The following is a 15,685-nucleotide window of genomic DNA, read 5'->3' on the forward strand; positions in this document are numbered from 1 at the left end:
TGGGGGGTTGAGGCGGTGGGGGGTTGAGGCGGTGGGGGGTTGAGGCGGTGGGGGGCTGAGGCGGTGGGGGGTTGAGGCGGTGGGGGGTTGAGGCGGTGGGGGGTTGAGGCGGTGGGGGGTTGAGGGGGTGGGGGTTGAAGGGGTGGGGGTTGAGGGGGGTGGGGGTTGAAGGGGTGGGGATTGAGGGGGGTGGTGATTGAGGGGGGTGGGGATTGAGGGGGGTGGGGGTTGAGGGGGTGGGGGTTGAGGGGGTGGGGGTTGAGGGGGTGGGGGTGGGGGTTGAGGGGGGTGGGGGTTGAGGGGGGTGGGGGTTGAGGGGGGTGGGGGTTGAGGGGGTGGGGGTTGAGGGGGGTGGGGGTTGAGGGGGTGGGGGTTGAGGGGGGTGGGGGTTGAGGGGGTGGGGGTTGAGGGGGTGGGGGCTGAGGGGCAGGGGAAGAGGGGGTGTTATGGCAAGCCAGCACCGAGAAGCCTAAAGATATGATTATGTTACTATCGACGCTCCTGACAGGAGCGTGAGAAAGTAGACGCGTGTGAGCACAGGAGCACCTGGCGACCAGCAGGTGTTGTCACCTGCCAGGAGGGAGGCAGGCAGGCAGGGGGGGAGGCAGGGGGGAGGCAGGCAGGGGGGGGAGGCAGGCAGGGGGGGAGGCAGGGGGGAGGCAGGCAAGGGGGGAGGCAGGCAGGGGGGGGGGAGGCAGGCAGGGGGGGAGGCAGGCAGGGGGGGAGGCAGGCAGGCAGGGGGGGGGAGGCAGGCAGGGGGGGAGGGAGGGAGGCAGGCAGGGGGGGAGGCAGGCAGGGGGGGAGGCAGGCAGGGGGGGAGGCAGGCAGGGGGGGGAGGGAGGCAGGGGGGGAGGGATAGAGGGAGGGAGGGAGGGAGGGAGGGAGGGAGGGAGGCAGGCAGGCAGGGAGGGAGGGGGGGGGGAGGGAGGGAGGGAGGGAGGGAGGGAGGGAGGGAGGGAGGCAGGCAGGCAGGCAGGGGGGGAGGGAGGGAGGCAGGCAGGCACGGGGGGAGGGAGGCAGGCAGGCACGGAGGGAGGGAGGCAGGCAGGGGGAGGGAGGGAAGGAAGAAGGCAGGATGGAGAGAGGCAGGGATGGGTAAGGAAGCAGGTATGGTGAGGTATGCAGAAATGTGGAGGTAGGCAATAAAGGGGGAGAGAGACATGGTTAGGGTGAAGGATTCAGGGAGGGGGAGGGAGGGAGGGAGGGAGATAGAGCAACCCGTCCTATTAAAAATAACGTCACTTTTGGCTCGTATGCGCGCTATGGCCAAATTTGGACGTAATTTGAAACGAAATCGACTCACAAAAGTGACGTACTGTTCCGTTTTCTGTTTGAGTCGTCCGGCCGACGCTGTAAGGTTAGAATAGATGACTTTCAATTCACGTTTTTCATAACGTTTTGAAACTTTATGAGAATTTCCTGCCCACCTGACCTATCAGAGGACCCTTAACTTACTACTGTTGAAAAAAAAATCCCAAATTTATTCATGTTTTTTAATTTTCAAATTACGTTCAAATTCGGCCATACGGGCAAACGGCCAAAAGCGACGTTCTTTTTAAGAGGACAGGGTTGCATCCCGGAGTAAGAGAAGGAATGTGAGGGGTTGGGAGGCAAGGAATGTAGGAATGCAGGAAGTATGCGGGAATGGGGAGGCAGGCAGGAAGGGAAGAGAAGCAGGGAGATAATGGATGGAAGGGAAGGGCTGGGAGGAAGACAAGACACAGGACGCAGGTCAAGACATTACGTCTATCAACAATTGACCTGTAGAGGTTGTGGGAGAGAGTACCAGTGGTGGAGAGTCCCGGCCTGTGGGAGGGGGGATGGGAGAGGCAAGGGGGGGGGAGAGTCCCGGCCTGTGGGAGGGGGGATGGGAGAGGCAAGGGGGGGGGGGGAGAGTCCCGGTCTGTGGGAGGGTGATGGGAGAGGCAGGGGGGGCGGGGGAGAGTCCCGGTCTGTGGGAGGGTGATGGGAGAGGCAGGGGGGGCGGGGAAGAGTCCCGGTCTGTGGGAGGGTGATGGGAGAGGCAGGGGGGGGGGGAAGAGTCCCGGTCTGTGGGAGGGTGATGGGAGAGGCAGGGGGGGGGGGGGAAGAGTCCCGGTCTGTGGGATGGTGATGGGAGAGGCAGGGGGGGCGGGGGAGAGTCCCGGTCTGTGGGAGGGTGATGGGAGAGGCAGGGGGGGGGGGAAGAGTCCCGGTCTGTGGGAGGGGGAGGGGAGAGGCAGGGGGGGGGTGGAGAGTCCCGGTCTGTGGGAGGGGGATGGACTTAATTAGAAGCATTGCAATGTTCAATGTTGACTTAATTAGGAGCATTGGTTCAATGTTGAATTAACGTTACTTTTCGGTACTGTGCCCACTAGACTGTGTCGTAGTCTTATACTGCTAAACGTAGTTTTTGGATTTGAGATTGTTCAGGAAGGCCCCGAACCACTGTGACAAAGCCGTTCCAAACTGCTTTCTCCTTCCTAGTGAGCGTCTTTGGGAATTCCTTGCATTCAAGCCTCTTTTTTTTATCCAGGGTGTGAGGAAGACACCAGCTTTAAATTTACTTTAGGCAACTTAAGAAAGAAAAAAGAAGACAAGTTAGGACGGTGTTGCCATAGGTCCCCCCTATAGTGTCCTACATCTGTCTACCCCTTAACCCCTCCCTTGTCCCCATTATCTTTGTCCTCCCTTACATCACTCCGCTCCTCCTCCCGCATCTTCCCTTTCTCTCAGAAACTGTATTAAGAGGCAATGAAACTACTGAAAAGGTCTCCCAGGAAACTAAGAACTCCACAGAATTCCCCTCCATGTTTCACACGTGACCGCATGAAAATCGCCTGGGGAAGGGGGTGGGGGAGGGGTGCATATAATTGCTAATATTTTTTAAAGCATTTAATATAGGCCAACACCAACTAAAATATGTCCGTCCCGTACCCCAGACAATTCCAACTGCAAATGTCGGTGAGGATATCCCGAAGACATTCTAGACAGCGAATGATATGCAGTCATTCACTCAGAGGTTATCTCATAGGTATGTGTATATCTATACATACGTACATTATATATATACATGTATTTATATATGCTTTTCATAATCATTAATTTCTATGAAGTCTAAGGATGAGTTATGAAATCTGGTCTATTAATTATCGCCACGAGTCTCTTATTAATGAGGCCTCAGGTGCTGGGGAATCACACACCTGTCCCGCTCTGTCTTCTGTCATACCGCTTCATGTCGAGGCCCTCGCCAACTTTCTCTTACTTTCTACATCAAGCCAAGACCCTCGCCAACTTTCTGCTCCAAGCCGAGTCCCTCGCCAACTTTCTCTTACTCTCTACACCAAGCTGAGGCCCTCGCCAACTTTCTGCACCAAGCCGAGTCCCTCGCCAACTTTCTCTTACTTCCTACATCAAGCCATGACACTTCACAACTTCTAATCACTGCAAGTTAGTGTACACTTGCCACACCCTTCTAGTTATGGTGTATAAACTAGCTATATCCATTTGGTCTCCCCCAACCCCCATGTGTCAACAAGTAACATTAATATTTAACCGCCCCTACACCAAGGGACATAGGCCTTACCCGACCTTTACCAAGTCAAGGGTTGCTAGTGAATGAGTATTTCAAAGTCGAACTCTAACCTTTCGAAGCGTTGATGACTGCTTCCTCACGCAGACAACCACCCGCCAACCCACACACACTTCACACACCCTCCTACGCACTCACACCCATCTTCACACGTAAATACAAACTCGCATCGACTCACATATCAACTGATTCACACGAACACGCACACAAATACTCCAACCCCTAACACAGACATATACACACACACACATGGTGTGTGTGTGTGTGGGGGGGGGGGGGGGGCCTTTGAGGGCCTCGCGGCTAAGTGGACATCGCTCTGGGGTCGTAGTCCAAAGGGCCCGAGTTCGATCCCCGGGAGAGGCAGAACAAAATGGGTAGTTTCTTTCTCCTTGATGCACCTGTTCACCTAGCAGTAAATAGGTACCTGGGAGTTAGACAGCTGCTACGGGCTGCATCCTGGGGATGTGAGTCTGAGTGTGTGACACACACACACAGACTCTACGGGCTCACCATAGCCCGTGCTACTTGCCCCGCTCCTGTGCCAGGTAAATTACGGGCTCACCATAGCCCGTGCTTCTTAGAACTTGGTCCGAGTAGCTGAATCTATAACAACAAGAACCATTCGAGAGTTGTAGGGAGGTAGAGGTTGACGAGGGAGGTAGAGGTTGACGAGAGAGGTGTGGGACGGGGAGGGTGTTAGATAGGAAGGGGGTAAGGTAATTATCAGTATAATGCGCCAAGCCATTACAACTATAGCACTCAGAATAAGGATTTGGGATGGGACGGGGGTAAGGAATGGTGCCCAACCACTTGGACGGTCGGGGATTGAACGCCGACCTGCATGAAGCAAGACTCTCGCTCTACCGTCCAGCCCAAGTGGTTGTACAGGGGGTGGGGAAGGAGTGGAAGGGGGGGGGAGTCACTGCTTGGTTTACAAATCTCTCTTCCATCAAAATCTCGCCTCTAGGCGGAACTAAAATAAATATAAAAACACCAAAGAAAATTTGTTCGTGGATTAAAAATATTTGTGTCGAATATGATGAAAATAAAGGTAATACAGTACGTGATGATGGTGCTGGTGGCGTGGCTGACAGCCCTACTGTGCGCCAACTTCTCCGCCAGCCACAGACTCCAGCTGCTGACACAGCTGACCCAGACATACGACGCCATCCCCTGGTGGAAGCGGCCGCTGTCCACCAACAAACTATCCCTCCTAACCGACGACCCTGAGACCGCCTGGGCCAGGGTGCCCGTCGTAGGTTCCGTCGTGATAGCTTGGGCGCGGACGGAACAAGTGTTGTAGATGCAGCGCCTCCTTAGGGAGGTGCTGGGCCCCGGGCATCATGCCCAGCGGGACCTATGGCACGTGGTCTGGGCGACGGTGTGCTCCTTCAGGGCCCTCGATGCCCTGCACTGGGTGTACTGGTTCACCCTCGCCGCCCTCTGTGCTCTCCTGCCCGGCGACGCGGACTTCGAAGGTGAGGACTCGCGGATGTTCAACCGTTAGTACTTGAGGATGAACAGACACTGCCTGATGTCACCTGAAGACTCTGATTGATGACTGATGTCACCTGAAGACTCTGATTGATGACTGATGTCACCTGAAGACTCTGATTGACGTCTCCGATTGATGAGACTCTCCCAGTCATAGAAGACTGGTAATCTCCAGCGAGTGCGTTCTTCTCCAGTGGTGAGGAGTGCGTTCATCTCGAATGGTGCGCAACCCCTCCCCCCTCCACTCGAGGAGTGCGTTCACTTTATCACTTTTTCTCAGTGTTTTCCCCTCTCGCTCGCCGTCTCCTTATGACCACCACCGTTGTCTCCTCTTCACTGGCATTCTATTCCTTCACTCATTTATCACTGATATATTCAATTTCCTAAATTATTATGTCTTATCGTTACTGCTTTACGGGCTCTGTCTATCAGTCCTGCCTCTATTTCCCTTTCTCTGTCCATCTTCCCTTCCATAATGCCGTTCTTTTCCATCACATTAATTTCTCGTAATTTTTTTCTGATAACTCAAACTGCATTGTGGAGGTTTTGATGTATTATATACCTGAAGGGGTAACCGGCGTATATCTAGAGTATACTAGACTATGGTGTTGTGCACCAACACTATGGTGTTGTGCTCTGGAGTGGCCTCACTAGGGCGCAAAGCCAGGGTAGGTTGATGTGGAAGAGCAGCAGGTCCTCCCTCTCCACGGCGCCGAAAGTCCCCAATGGAAAGGCGAACGCCAATACGATTGGTTCCAGCGCCGTCGCAGGAACCGAGTTCCGGTGTGTCTATACTCCTGTGTATTTGTGTGTGTTTGGCCGTGCTGGGTTCCAGCTCCTAACTTCAACTTTTTATACTACCGATTTAGTAGCTTAATACGCTGAGTAGATCCTCTTTTTTTTTTTTAGTTGAATTTAAAATTGTGCGGACCGAACCGCGGGGACGTTGAACCCCGAAATCATCGCAAGGTATCCACCAGGTAACCAATTCTAACTCGTTCCGATCACAGATTTATTTTGTGGAGAATATATCTGACACTTGTGTGACTTTTTTCGTGTCCTAGTGGCTTAGCACTGTCTCACAATCTCCAAGCCTTCATTGTGTTTCAGGTTTTAGTGTTCCCTTATTCTGTTGGTCCTAATTTTTATCATTCTTTATAACGTCTGTAAAGCTTCTTTAGATTCAGATAAAGTTTTACATCCTCTTTTCCTTCTTTCATCTGATGTAGGAAGGTTCAGTTCCCTCAGCCACATGGCGGAGATGTCCCTTCAGCTCAAGAACTAAGGTAATTAATTGTAAGGGATGGTACTAAGCCAATATGATTATATGTCACTTGGAAAGGATCCAAGGACAAGGAGCTTTGATAGGACTGGGGAAAGGAATGGTGCACAACTACTTGAACCATCGGGAATCGAACTTCGTCCTACAAGAAGTGAGGCCGTCGCTATACCATCAAGTCCAAGTGGTTGGATCTTGCTAAGGAACTAGGCATATTAAATAGTTCGCTTGAGCTCTTCAAACTTGGTTTTGTGTTCCTTCGAGCTTAAGTTTCATATTGGGGCCACATACTCATAAGCTTAAGTGGATGTCACATAAGCTATATATAAATTTTAGTAAATCTCTTTGTGTAAGTTTCTGAAAGCTATTAAAACTGGCCAGATTGGAAAGCAATGCAGACAATCTTTCACTTGGTGTTGTTGAATTCTAGAAGCCATATTTTGGACCACTTTTAGTGTCTAGCTCATTTTGCAGCGTATGACTGCCGTTTTTTGTTCTGCCACTTCAGTTTTCCATTATCAACTAACCTAGATGTAGAGGCGCCAATTTTTTGTTAGACTGTTGACGAATATTAGGAAGAGGTTGGACCCCTGAGAAGCTTCTGAAAACCTTCATCTTCTACAAGGGAGTTCACAGTAATCTAGAATTCACACAATTTTCTTTCCTCTTTTTTGTACTGACCCCACGATACTGTTCGCTTTGCTATCGTCTGGTAATACTCTTCCAGTGAACACAACATAAGCAAAGAGCCCACATAATTCTTCCGGTATTTATTTAACAATCCACGGCGAAGGAAGGAATTATCAAGGGAAAGCGCCAAGCCATTACGACTATATAGCACTGGGAAGGAGTCAGGATAAGGATTTGGAATGGGACGGGGGAAAGGAATGGTGCCCCAACCACTTGGACGGTCGGAGATTGAACGCCGATCTGCATGAAGCGAGACCGTCGCTCTACCGTCTAGCCCAAGTGGTGAGATTTTCACGTTTGTGACTTATCATATCTGATTCGTTCGCCTGTTGCTTAACTTCTTCTGATTTCACATATTTCGTTGCCGTTCGTTTGTTCTCTTAGTGCTGTTAAATGGAAGAGCAGGCCAAATTCAAGCTAGAAAACCTCTTGAAAGTTAATAAGTACATTGCCTCTCAAGGAATTACTTTACCAGTCTACTACATCTGTCTCCGACTGTCCAAATGGCCTGGCACCATTCAGTTACTCTGGCCTATCCCAGATCCTCATCCCATCCAAGTGCTATATAGACGTAATGGCTTGACGTTTTCTCCTAAAAATTGTCTTACCTCTCCCTGACAATAAGAATTAATTACTGTTCTGTAAAACACGATAAACCCAACACTTAATTTGATTTCAAAACTCCTTAGAACACTTTTGAGGAACAACATGAATGCGAGGGAAGAAAAAAAGGGGTTAAAAGACAGTTTAAAAAAGATAACACAATATGAGTGTAGCCAAAAATTGTCTACATAATGAATAATGAGCCGTCTCCTGGACGGAACAGACAGCTGCACAAGCCGGTAAGGATGACAGATTGCTAGTGACGGCGGATGTGTCATTTATTATGCAATCCGTGAAACACAGTATTGCACTCTGAACTGGTGAGTGGATCCTCCTGCCTCAGACACACTATGGCGTGTCTCTTTAGTCCACACGCACACACGCACAGACACGCACAGATACGCACACACATGGAATGGACATGAGAAAGTTGTCAAAGCCATACCGATATACAGTTTTAAATGTAAATATGGTAAAGGGAAACGGGTCACTGGACTGAACAAATGTTCGTCGAAAGGCATAGGTTACAACAAGGTGTGAGCACACACACACACACACACACACACACACACACACACACACACACACACACACACACACACACACACACACACACACACACACACACACACATTGCATACTCCAGGATTGGTCTGACATGCGAGGTATACAAGGTTCTGTGTAAGGAATCATTCACAACCTTGTATACCACGTGTGTCAGACCAATCCTGGAGTATGCAGCTCCAGCATGTAGTCCATATCTCGTCAAGCCTAAGACTAAATTGGAGAAGGTTCAGATGTTTGCCAACAGCTAGTGCCCGACCTGAGGGGCATGAACTATGAGAGACTACGGGAATTAAACCACACGACGCTGGAAGACAGAAGAGTTAAGATAACGAACTCAAGATAACTCAAGATAATCTCAAGTTAGAGGGGGACGGATGTTGTGTGGTGGGTGACTATCCCCTGATGTTGTGTGATGGGTGACTATCCCCAGATGTTGTGTGATGGGTGACTATCCCCTGATGTTGTGTGATGGGTGACTATCCCCTGATGTTGTGTGATGGATAACCTTCCCTTGATGTTGTGTTGTGGGAGTTGATCGGAGTAAGCGGTGTGCACTGGGCGTGGGAGCTCATTTACCCTGAACAGTTGTTGACGGTCGGCTGAGGAAGAAGATGCCACGTGAAAGCTTAAAATCAGCTTAATGTGAAACAGCCATTGCAGAGGCTCGTCAGTTGAGCTCCCGACACACTCTACGCCACCACACTCTGGGGGACGCTGTCAGGTATCAGGTTCTCCAGGAAACTGCCGGGGTCTCTGGTACCCATGTGATGCGATCAGCACTTCCACCATATCATGTGTGGTGTTTAGCCGCTCAGTGCAGAGGCGTGTGTGTTTGTTGTACAGGCTGACCCCTCCCTGTAGCCCGTGTTTTCTATCACTTGTAAAAAGAGTTTTCCGTGGTACAATCCTATTTCACTATGATAGTAATCCTTTGTGTGTGTTTCAGGGCAGCAAACACTGTATTGGCGTCGCTTAGGAGGCCTCCTATGCCCTTCTCCACCTGCCTCATCCTCCCCTGTCTCACCCCCCTACCTGCCTCACCCCCTCTACCTGCCTCACCCCCCTACCTGCCTCACCCCCCTCTACCTGCCTCACCCCCCTACCTGCCTCACCCCCCCTACCTGCCTCACCCCCCCCTACCTGCCTCACCCCCTCTACCTGCCTCACCCCCCTCTACCTGCCTCACCCCCTACCTGCCTCACCCCCTACCTGCCTCACCCCCTACCTGCCTCACCCCCCCTACCTGCCTCACCCCCCCCTACCTGCCTCACCCCCCTACCTGCCTCATCCCCCTCTACCTGCCTCACCCCCTCTACCTGCCTCACCCCCCTACCTGCCTCATCCCCTCTACCTGCCTCACCCCCCCTACCTGCCTCATCCCCCTCTACCTGCCTCATCCCCCTCTACCTGCCTCACCCCCCTCTACCTGCCTCACCCCCCTCTACCTGCCTCACCCCCCTCTACCTGCCTCACCCCCTCTACCTGTCTCACCCCCCTACCTGCCTCACCCCCTACCTGTTTCCCCCCCCCCTACCTGCCTCACCCCCCTACCTGCCTCAACCCCCCCTACTTGCCTCACCCCCCTACCTGCCTCACCCCCCTACCTGCCTCACCCCTCTACCTGCCTCACCCCCCTACCTGCCTCACCCCCCTACCTGCCTCACCCCCCTACCTGCCTCACCCCCCTACCTGTCTCACCCCCCCTACCTGTCTCACCTCCCCTACCTGCCTCACCCCCCTACCTGCCTCACCCCCCCTACCTGTCTCACCCCCCCTACCTGTCTCACCCCCCTACCTGTCTCACCCCCTACCTGCCTCACCCCCTACCTGCCTCACCCCCCCTACCTGCCTCACCCCCCCTACCTGCCTCACCCCCTTACCTGCCTCACCCCCCTACCTGTCTCACCCCCGTACCTGTCTCACCCCCCCTACCTGCCTCACCCCCCTACCTGCCTCACCCCCCCCTACCTGCCTCACCCCCCTACCTGCCTCACCCCCCTACCTGCCTCACCCCCCCTACCTGCCTCACCCCCCCTACCTGCCTCACCCCCCCTACCTGCCTCACCCCCCCTACCTGCCTCACCCCCCCTACCTGCCTCACCCCCGCTACCTGCCTCACCCCCCTACCTGCCTCACCCCCCTACCTGCCTCACCCCCCTACCTGCCTCACCCCCCTACCTGTCTCACCCCCCCTACCTGCCTCACCCCCCCCACCTGCCTCACCCCCCTACCTGTCTCCCCCCCTACCTGTCTCACCCCCCTACCTGTCTCACCCCCCCCCCTACCTGTCTCACCCCCCCCTACCTGTCTCACCCCCCTACCTGTCTCACCCCCCTACCTGTCTCACCCCCCCCTACCTGTCTCACCCCCCTACCTGTCTCACCCCCCTACCTGTCTCACCCCCCCTACCTGTCTCACCCCCCTACCTGTCTCACCCCCCCTACCTGTCTCACCCCCCTACCTGCCTCACCCCCCCTACCTGTCTCACCCCCCTACCTGTCTCACCCCCCCTACCTGTCTCACCCCCCTACCTGCCTCACCCCCCCTACCTGTCTCACCCCCCTACCTGCCTCACCCCCCCTACCTGTCTCACCCCCCTACCTCCCCGAGTTCCTTCTATCAAACAGTCCATGACCAGTTTTCATTATTATCCCACAATAATCAGACCTCATACAAGTCTCGTCCAACATTTCTAATCAAGACTTCCTCAAAGAACCTGGTCGCCCAACATCACAAATTGAATATTTGCTAGATTTCAAAATCATATATAATGAGTGAACGAAATTAGCCTGGCTTCTGACATAGGAGTTTTTTGATGTAGTTTTTTTCCGGTGGGAAATAATCCACGGGAATAAATTGGCAAATCCTATGATAAGTTTAAGCACGAGAGTACAAGAGAAGTCTATTTCGTTTGCAGGCCGTGTTCTCTCGGCCTCTTGTTTTAAAATCTTATTCCGACATATTTCCCAAAACACGAATTAGTATACTATAAGAAATTCAGCTCCAACTTCACATGGACAGACCTGGTAGTAGTTGGGAGCGACCAAATGTGGGGTCATCTAGAAATTCAGAAGGGATGATAGAGCGTCGCAATACACATGTATATTCACATTCTTTGAATCTGAAGGCTGTTGGGCAGCTAATTACAAGGAGACCCAAACGACTAGTAATTACAGGACTCAAATGCATGGTTACACGTTCATGTCCCTGTAATTAAAGACATTTTATTCTCTAGATAAACGTGCACGCAAGTTCCTGAAACAGTTGGTCGAGGGGTGTTGTTAGGCAAATCAAAACCCGCTGGTGGCACAGTGGCAGCACACTCGCTCTGAGCCTCGGGCGAGATTTGGTTTGGGTTCGAATCCTGGTTAAAGATGATTGATTAGGCGGCAGTCCTTAAATATTCGCTTCCGTTCATCCAACAGTAATTAAGTACCTGGCTGTTAGCCGATTGACGTGTCGTGTTCTAGGGGAAAACTAGTGAGTAAGGCTTAGGTACAGCTCCCAGCCTGGTAACAGGAGTAAAAAACCGACTGCACCTGTACCTAACTTTGTAAAGGAAAAACAGAGAAACCTGTTTTCTGTACCAGCGCCTCGGTGTTGAGACACAGACGCGAAATGCTTGCTGTATTCTAGGAACGTGCCCCGCCTAAGAATATTTATTGTAATTAACATGTATTTTGTAAGCTCTAACAGTTTTACAATTAAAATTCATAAATTAATACAAAATGGGTACAGTTGAACCCGCAATGTCTTCGAGTCCCTAATAGTCTCTCCAGTGAGGCTATGGGTTCTCTCTCATTGATTTTTCTAAACATATTGAATACAACGAAAGTTATTTTCCGAACGCAAACACTGACAGCAAGATAATAATAAAATGTTTGCAATATAAGTTCGGATCAAATTATTGTATTGTTATATACACCTTCCAACATGTATGAAGTGATATTACGAGCTAATTCGCACCATCGGGGACAGGAAGCCTGTGAATATATATTATTCGACTCAATAGGCACAAATAGGCGAGTACAAATAGGTGAATACACACACGCCTAGGTCCTCGCAGCCTGTGTCCCCTAGGTGAGCACGCACGCACGCGCGCGCACGCACACACACACACACACACACACACACACACACACACACACACACACACACACACACACACACACACACACACACAGACACACACACACACACACACACACACACACGCACACACACACGCACACACACACACACACACACACACAATATTCCATTAAGTGAAGGCAAGGTGTAACAAGGTGAGTCTCCGCCTGACACCGTTCATTATACCCCGCATCACAAGCACCCATTGTACTCCCGTCACGCTCCAGCCAAAAAAAATCAGTGAAAGATTCCATAGTAAATTAGAGCCGCTTTGCAGAATAATACGGTGGAGGCAGACAGGTTAATAACTCGGGGTCTACACGGGGTTAACGAGACGATGGTGCGCGAGCACCTGGCAGGCACACGATGCCTGGGGCCAGATTCACGAAAGCACTTACGCAAGCACTTACGAACGTGTACATCTTTCCTCAATCTTTGACGGCTTTGGTTACATTTATTAAAACAGTTTACAAGCATGAAAACTTCCCATTCAACTGTTGTTGTTGTTATAAACAGCCTCCTGGTGCTTCGGAGCTCATTAACTGTTTAATAATTGTAAACAAAGCCACCAAAGATTGAGAAAAGATGTACACGTTCGTAAGTGCTTGCGTAAGTGCTTTCGTGAATCTGGCCCCTGGTGCCCACGGCGCTAACATGGTTGGTGCTGTGGGATACGAACCCAGTGAGATCTTAACGTCTATACAGAGTTGACTAATGGTCCAGGAGGGACCGAAACGTCGTCGTTTCTGTATGTCCAACCACTTGGGCTAGACTGTTAAAGCAACGGTCTCGCTTCATGCAGGTCGGCGTTCAGTCCTCGGCCGTCGAAGTGGATGGACACCATTCCTTTCCTCTGTCCCAGCCCAAATACTTTTCCTGACCCCTTCCCAGTGCTATATAGTCGTAATAGCTTGGCGATTTTCCCAGATAAATCCCTCTCCATTTTCTGATGTGGTTTTGGTCGCCATATTGAATTGACGCCAGAATGAGGGTTGGTAGATTGAGTGTGTGTACGTTCTCCCCAAGTTGTGCTTTCGGGGAATAAGCTTCCGCTCCTTGGTCCCGCCTCTCAACTGTCAATCAACTGGCTCCTCCAAAGAGTGCCGGACCAACCGGGCTGTGGTGGGTATGTGGGCCTGCGGGCCGCTCCAAGCAACAGCCTAGTGGACCAAACTCTCACAAGTCAAGCCTGGCCTCGGGCCGGGCTTGGGGAGTAGAAGAACTCCCAGAACCCCATCAACCAGGTATATGTGGCCCTGCGGGCCGCTCCAAGCAACAGCCTGGTGGACCAAACTCTCACAAGTCAAGCCTGGCCTCGGGCCGGGCTTGGGGAGTAGAAGAACTCCCAGAACCCCATCAACCAGGTATATGTGGCCCTGCGGGCCGCTCCAAGCAACAGCCTAGGGGACCAAACTCTCACAAGTCAAGCCTGGCCTCGGGCCGGGCTTGGGGAGTAGAAGAACTCCCAGAACCCCATCAACCAGGTATCAACCAGGTGTGAGGTGTATGCGAGTGAGTGTGTATTCACCTAGTTGTGCTTGCGGGGGGGTTGAGCTGTGCTCTTTCGGCCCGCCTCTCAACTGTATATCACCAATCAATCAACTGTTACTAACTACTAATTCTAATAGTACAAGAGAAATAGTACAGGTTTAGCATCAGTTAAACTGTAATTGAATAATTAATATAATATAACAGTCATCTTGATTTTGGCGCAGTAATTTCTTCCACAACCGCCTCACCAGTACGTTCAGCGTCTGTCTACACTACGGTACGTTCAGCGCCTGTCTACACCACTGTACGTTCAGCGTCTGTCTACACTACGGTACGTTCAGCGCCTGTCTACACCACTGTACGTTCAGCGCCTGTCTACACCACTGTATGTTCAGCGTCTGTCTACACTACGGTACGTTCAGCGCCTGTCTACACCACTGTACGTTCAGCGCCTGTCTACACCACTGTACGTTCAGCGCCTGTCTACACCACTGTACGTTCAGCGTCTGTCTACACTACGGTACGTTCAGCGCCTGTCTACACCACTGTACGTTCAGCGTCTGTCTACACTACGGTACGTTCAGCGCCTGTCTACACCACTGTACGTTCAGCGCCTGTCTACACGCTGTACGTTCAACGCCTGCCTATTTTCGAGGGTAATAATCGGGTGCTTGCTGGGATGCTAGTCCATACGCCGGCTTTTAGACGTTCTTAATCGCTACATTCCTCCAATGCGAGTGTTACACAAATGTTTCTCACTCTCCTATATGTATACTATATATACTATATATAGGATGTGTACTATAGTACACATTCTAGCCAGTGGTGTAGCCAAGTGGTCATTAGACTATCCACTCTGTTGTGTCTGATTCCTAAACTTAAGATAATATTCAGCCATTTGCCTGAAGCAGAATATAAATAGGCCTCTGCTGTCATTTTCACTCGCACTAGGCTGTCTTAAGAGTGAGTCTATACCGTTTGCTGTCATGCTATCGCTTAGAATCCTCTGATATTCATGTTCTATTCTAGTTTCGTCATTCTGTAGCTATGACGAAATAGTCTCTATTATTACTATTTCTATTAAAAATAATATTTCTAATATAGAAATACATGCCTCTTCTGTTCTCTTACAATGTTCTAAGGATTTATTTTTTAACCTATTTATCCCTTTCATGTTCCCGCTCAGCTTTCAGACCCTCCAACTTTAAGACTTCATCTGTCCATTCTTCTCCATTCCAGCTGCGAGTACCACTGATTGGATCCCATGACCGAACTCCGAAATGAACCCCTGCCTTGATCGACCGGTCCTCCCTTGTACCCTGATGTATCCCCTTACCATCCCTACTGGCGATTTCTGTTCGAGGTCCTCAGTTGTCACTCAGGGAGAGTGACAACCGAGTTACTAGAGATGTTGCTCTACAAACATCCCTAGTAACGTTGTGTAGTATGTATCCGGTTTCTAAAGTAGTAATAATTAGTTTGTTCCTTGCCACACAACTTCAATCTTACAGATAATTTATCCCCCAAAGTGGTTTACAATTTGCTGCGTCTATATCAGTTAACCTTCCAACAAAATTGCTTCCGTTTTTGTTATATAATTCTCACTGTCTAATGATGCGAGTCTTGAAAATAAATTATATTTTTCTCCTGCTTGTTTTACACTAATTTTATAACTAAGCAACTTGTTTGCCAATATACTTCTAATTCAGATCCCGGACAGGCCAAGCACTTATCACGTAGTTAATATAGTTGATGGTTTATGCAGTTGTCTGTTCTGTCGCTCTGTTCACCAGACCTAACTGTACATGCCAAGACTCCACGCCTCACTTCTCTTTCGTGACACACTACGTATAGCTCGA

General features: G+C 50.9%; 1 protein-coding gene across 5 annotated transcripts in view; it reads right to left on the bottom strand.

The window, feature by feature from the left end:
- Positions 1 to 15,685, bottom strand: part of LOC123746566 (gamma-aminobutyric acid receptor subunit alpha-6) — a 186,710-nt gene that overhangs the window by 39,767 nt on the left and 131,258 nt on the right. The gene's annotated exons all lie outside the window — the stretch shown is intronic.

The sequence above is a fragment of the Procambarus clarkii genome, chromosome 90 (genome assembly GCF_040958095.1).
Source record: "Procambarus clarkii isolate CNS0578487 chromosome 90, FALCON_Pclarkii_2.0, whole genome shotgun sequence".
Classification (NCBI taxonomy): domain Eukaryota; kingdom Metazoa; phylum Arthropoda; class Malacostraca; order Decapoda; family Cambaridae; genus Procambarus; species Procambarus clarkii.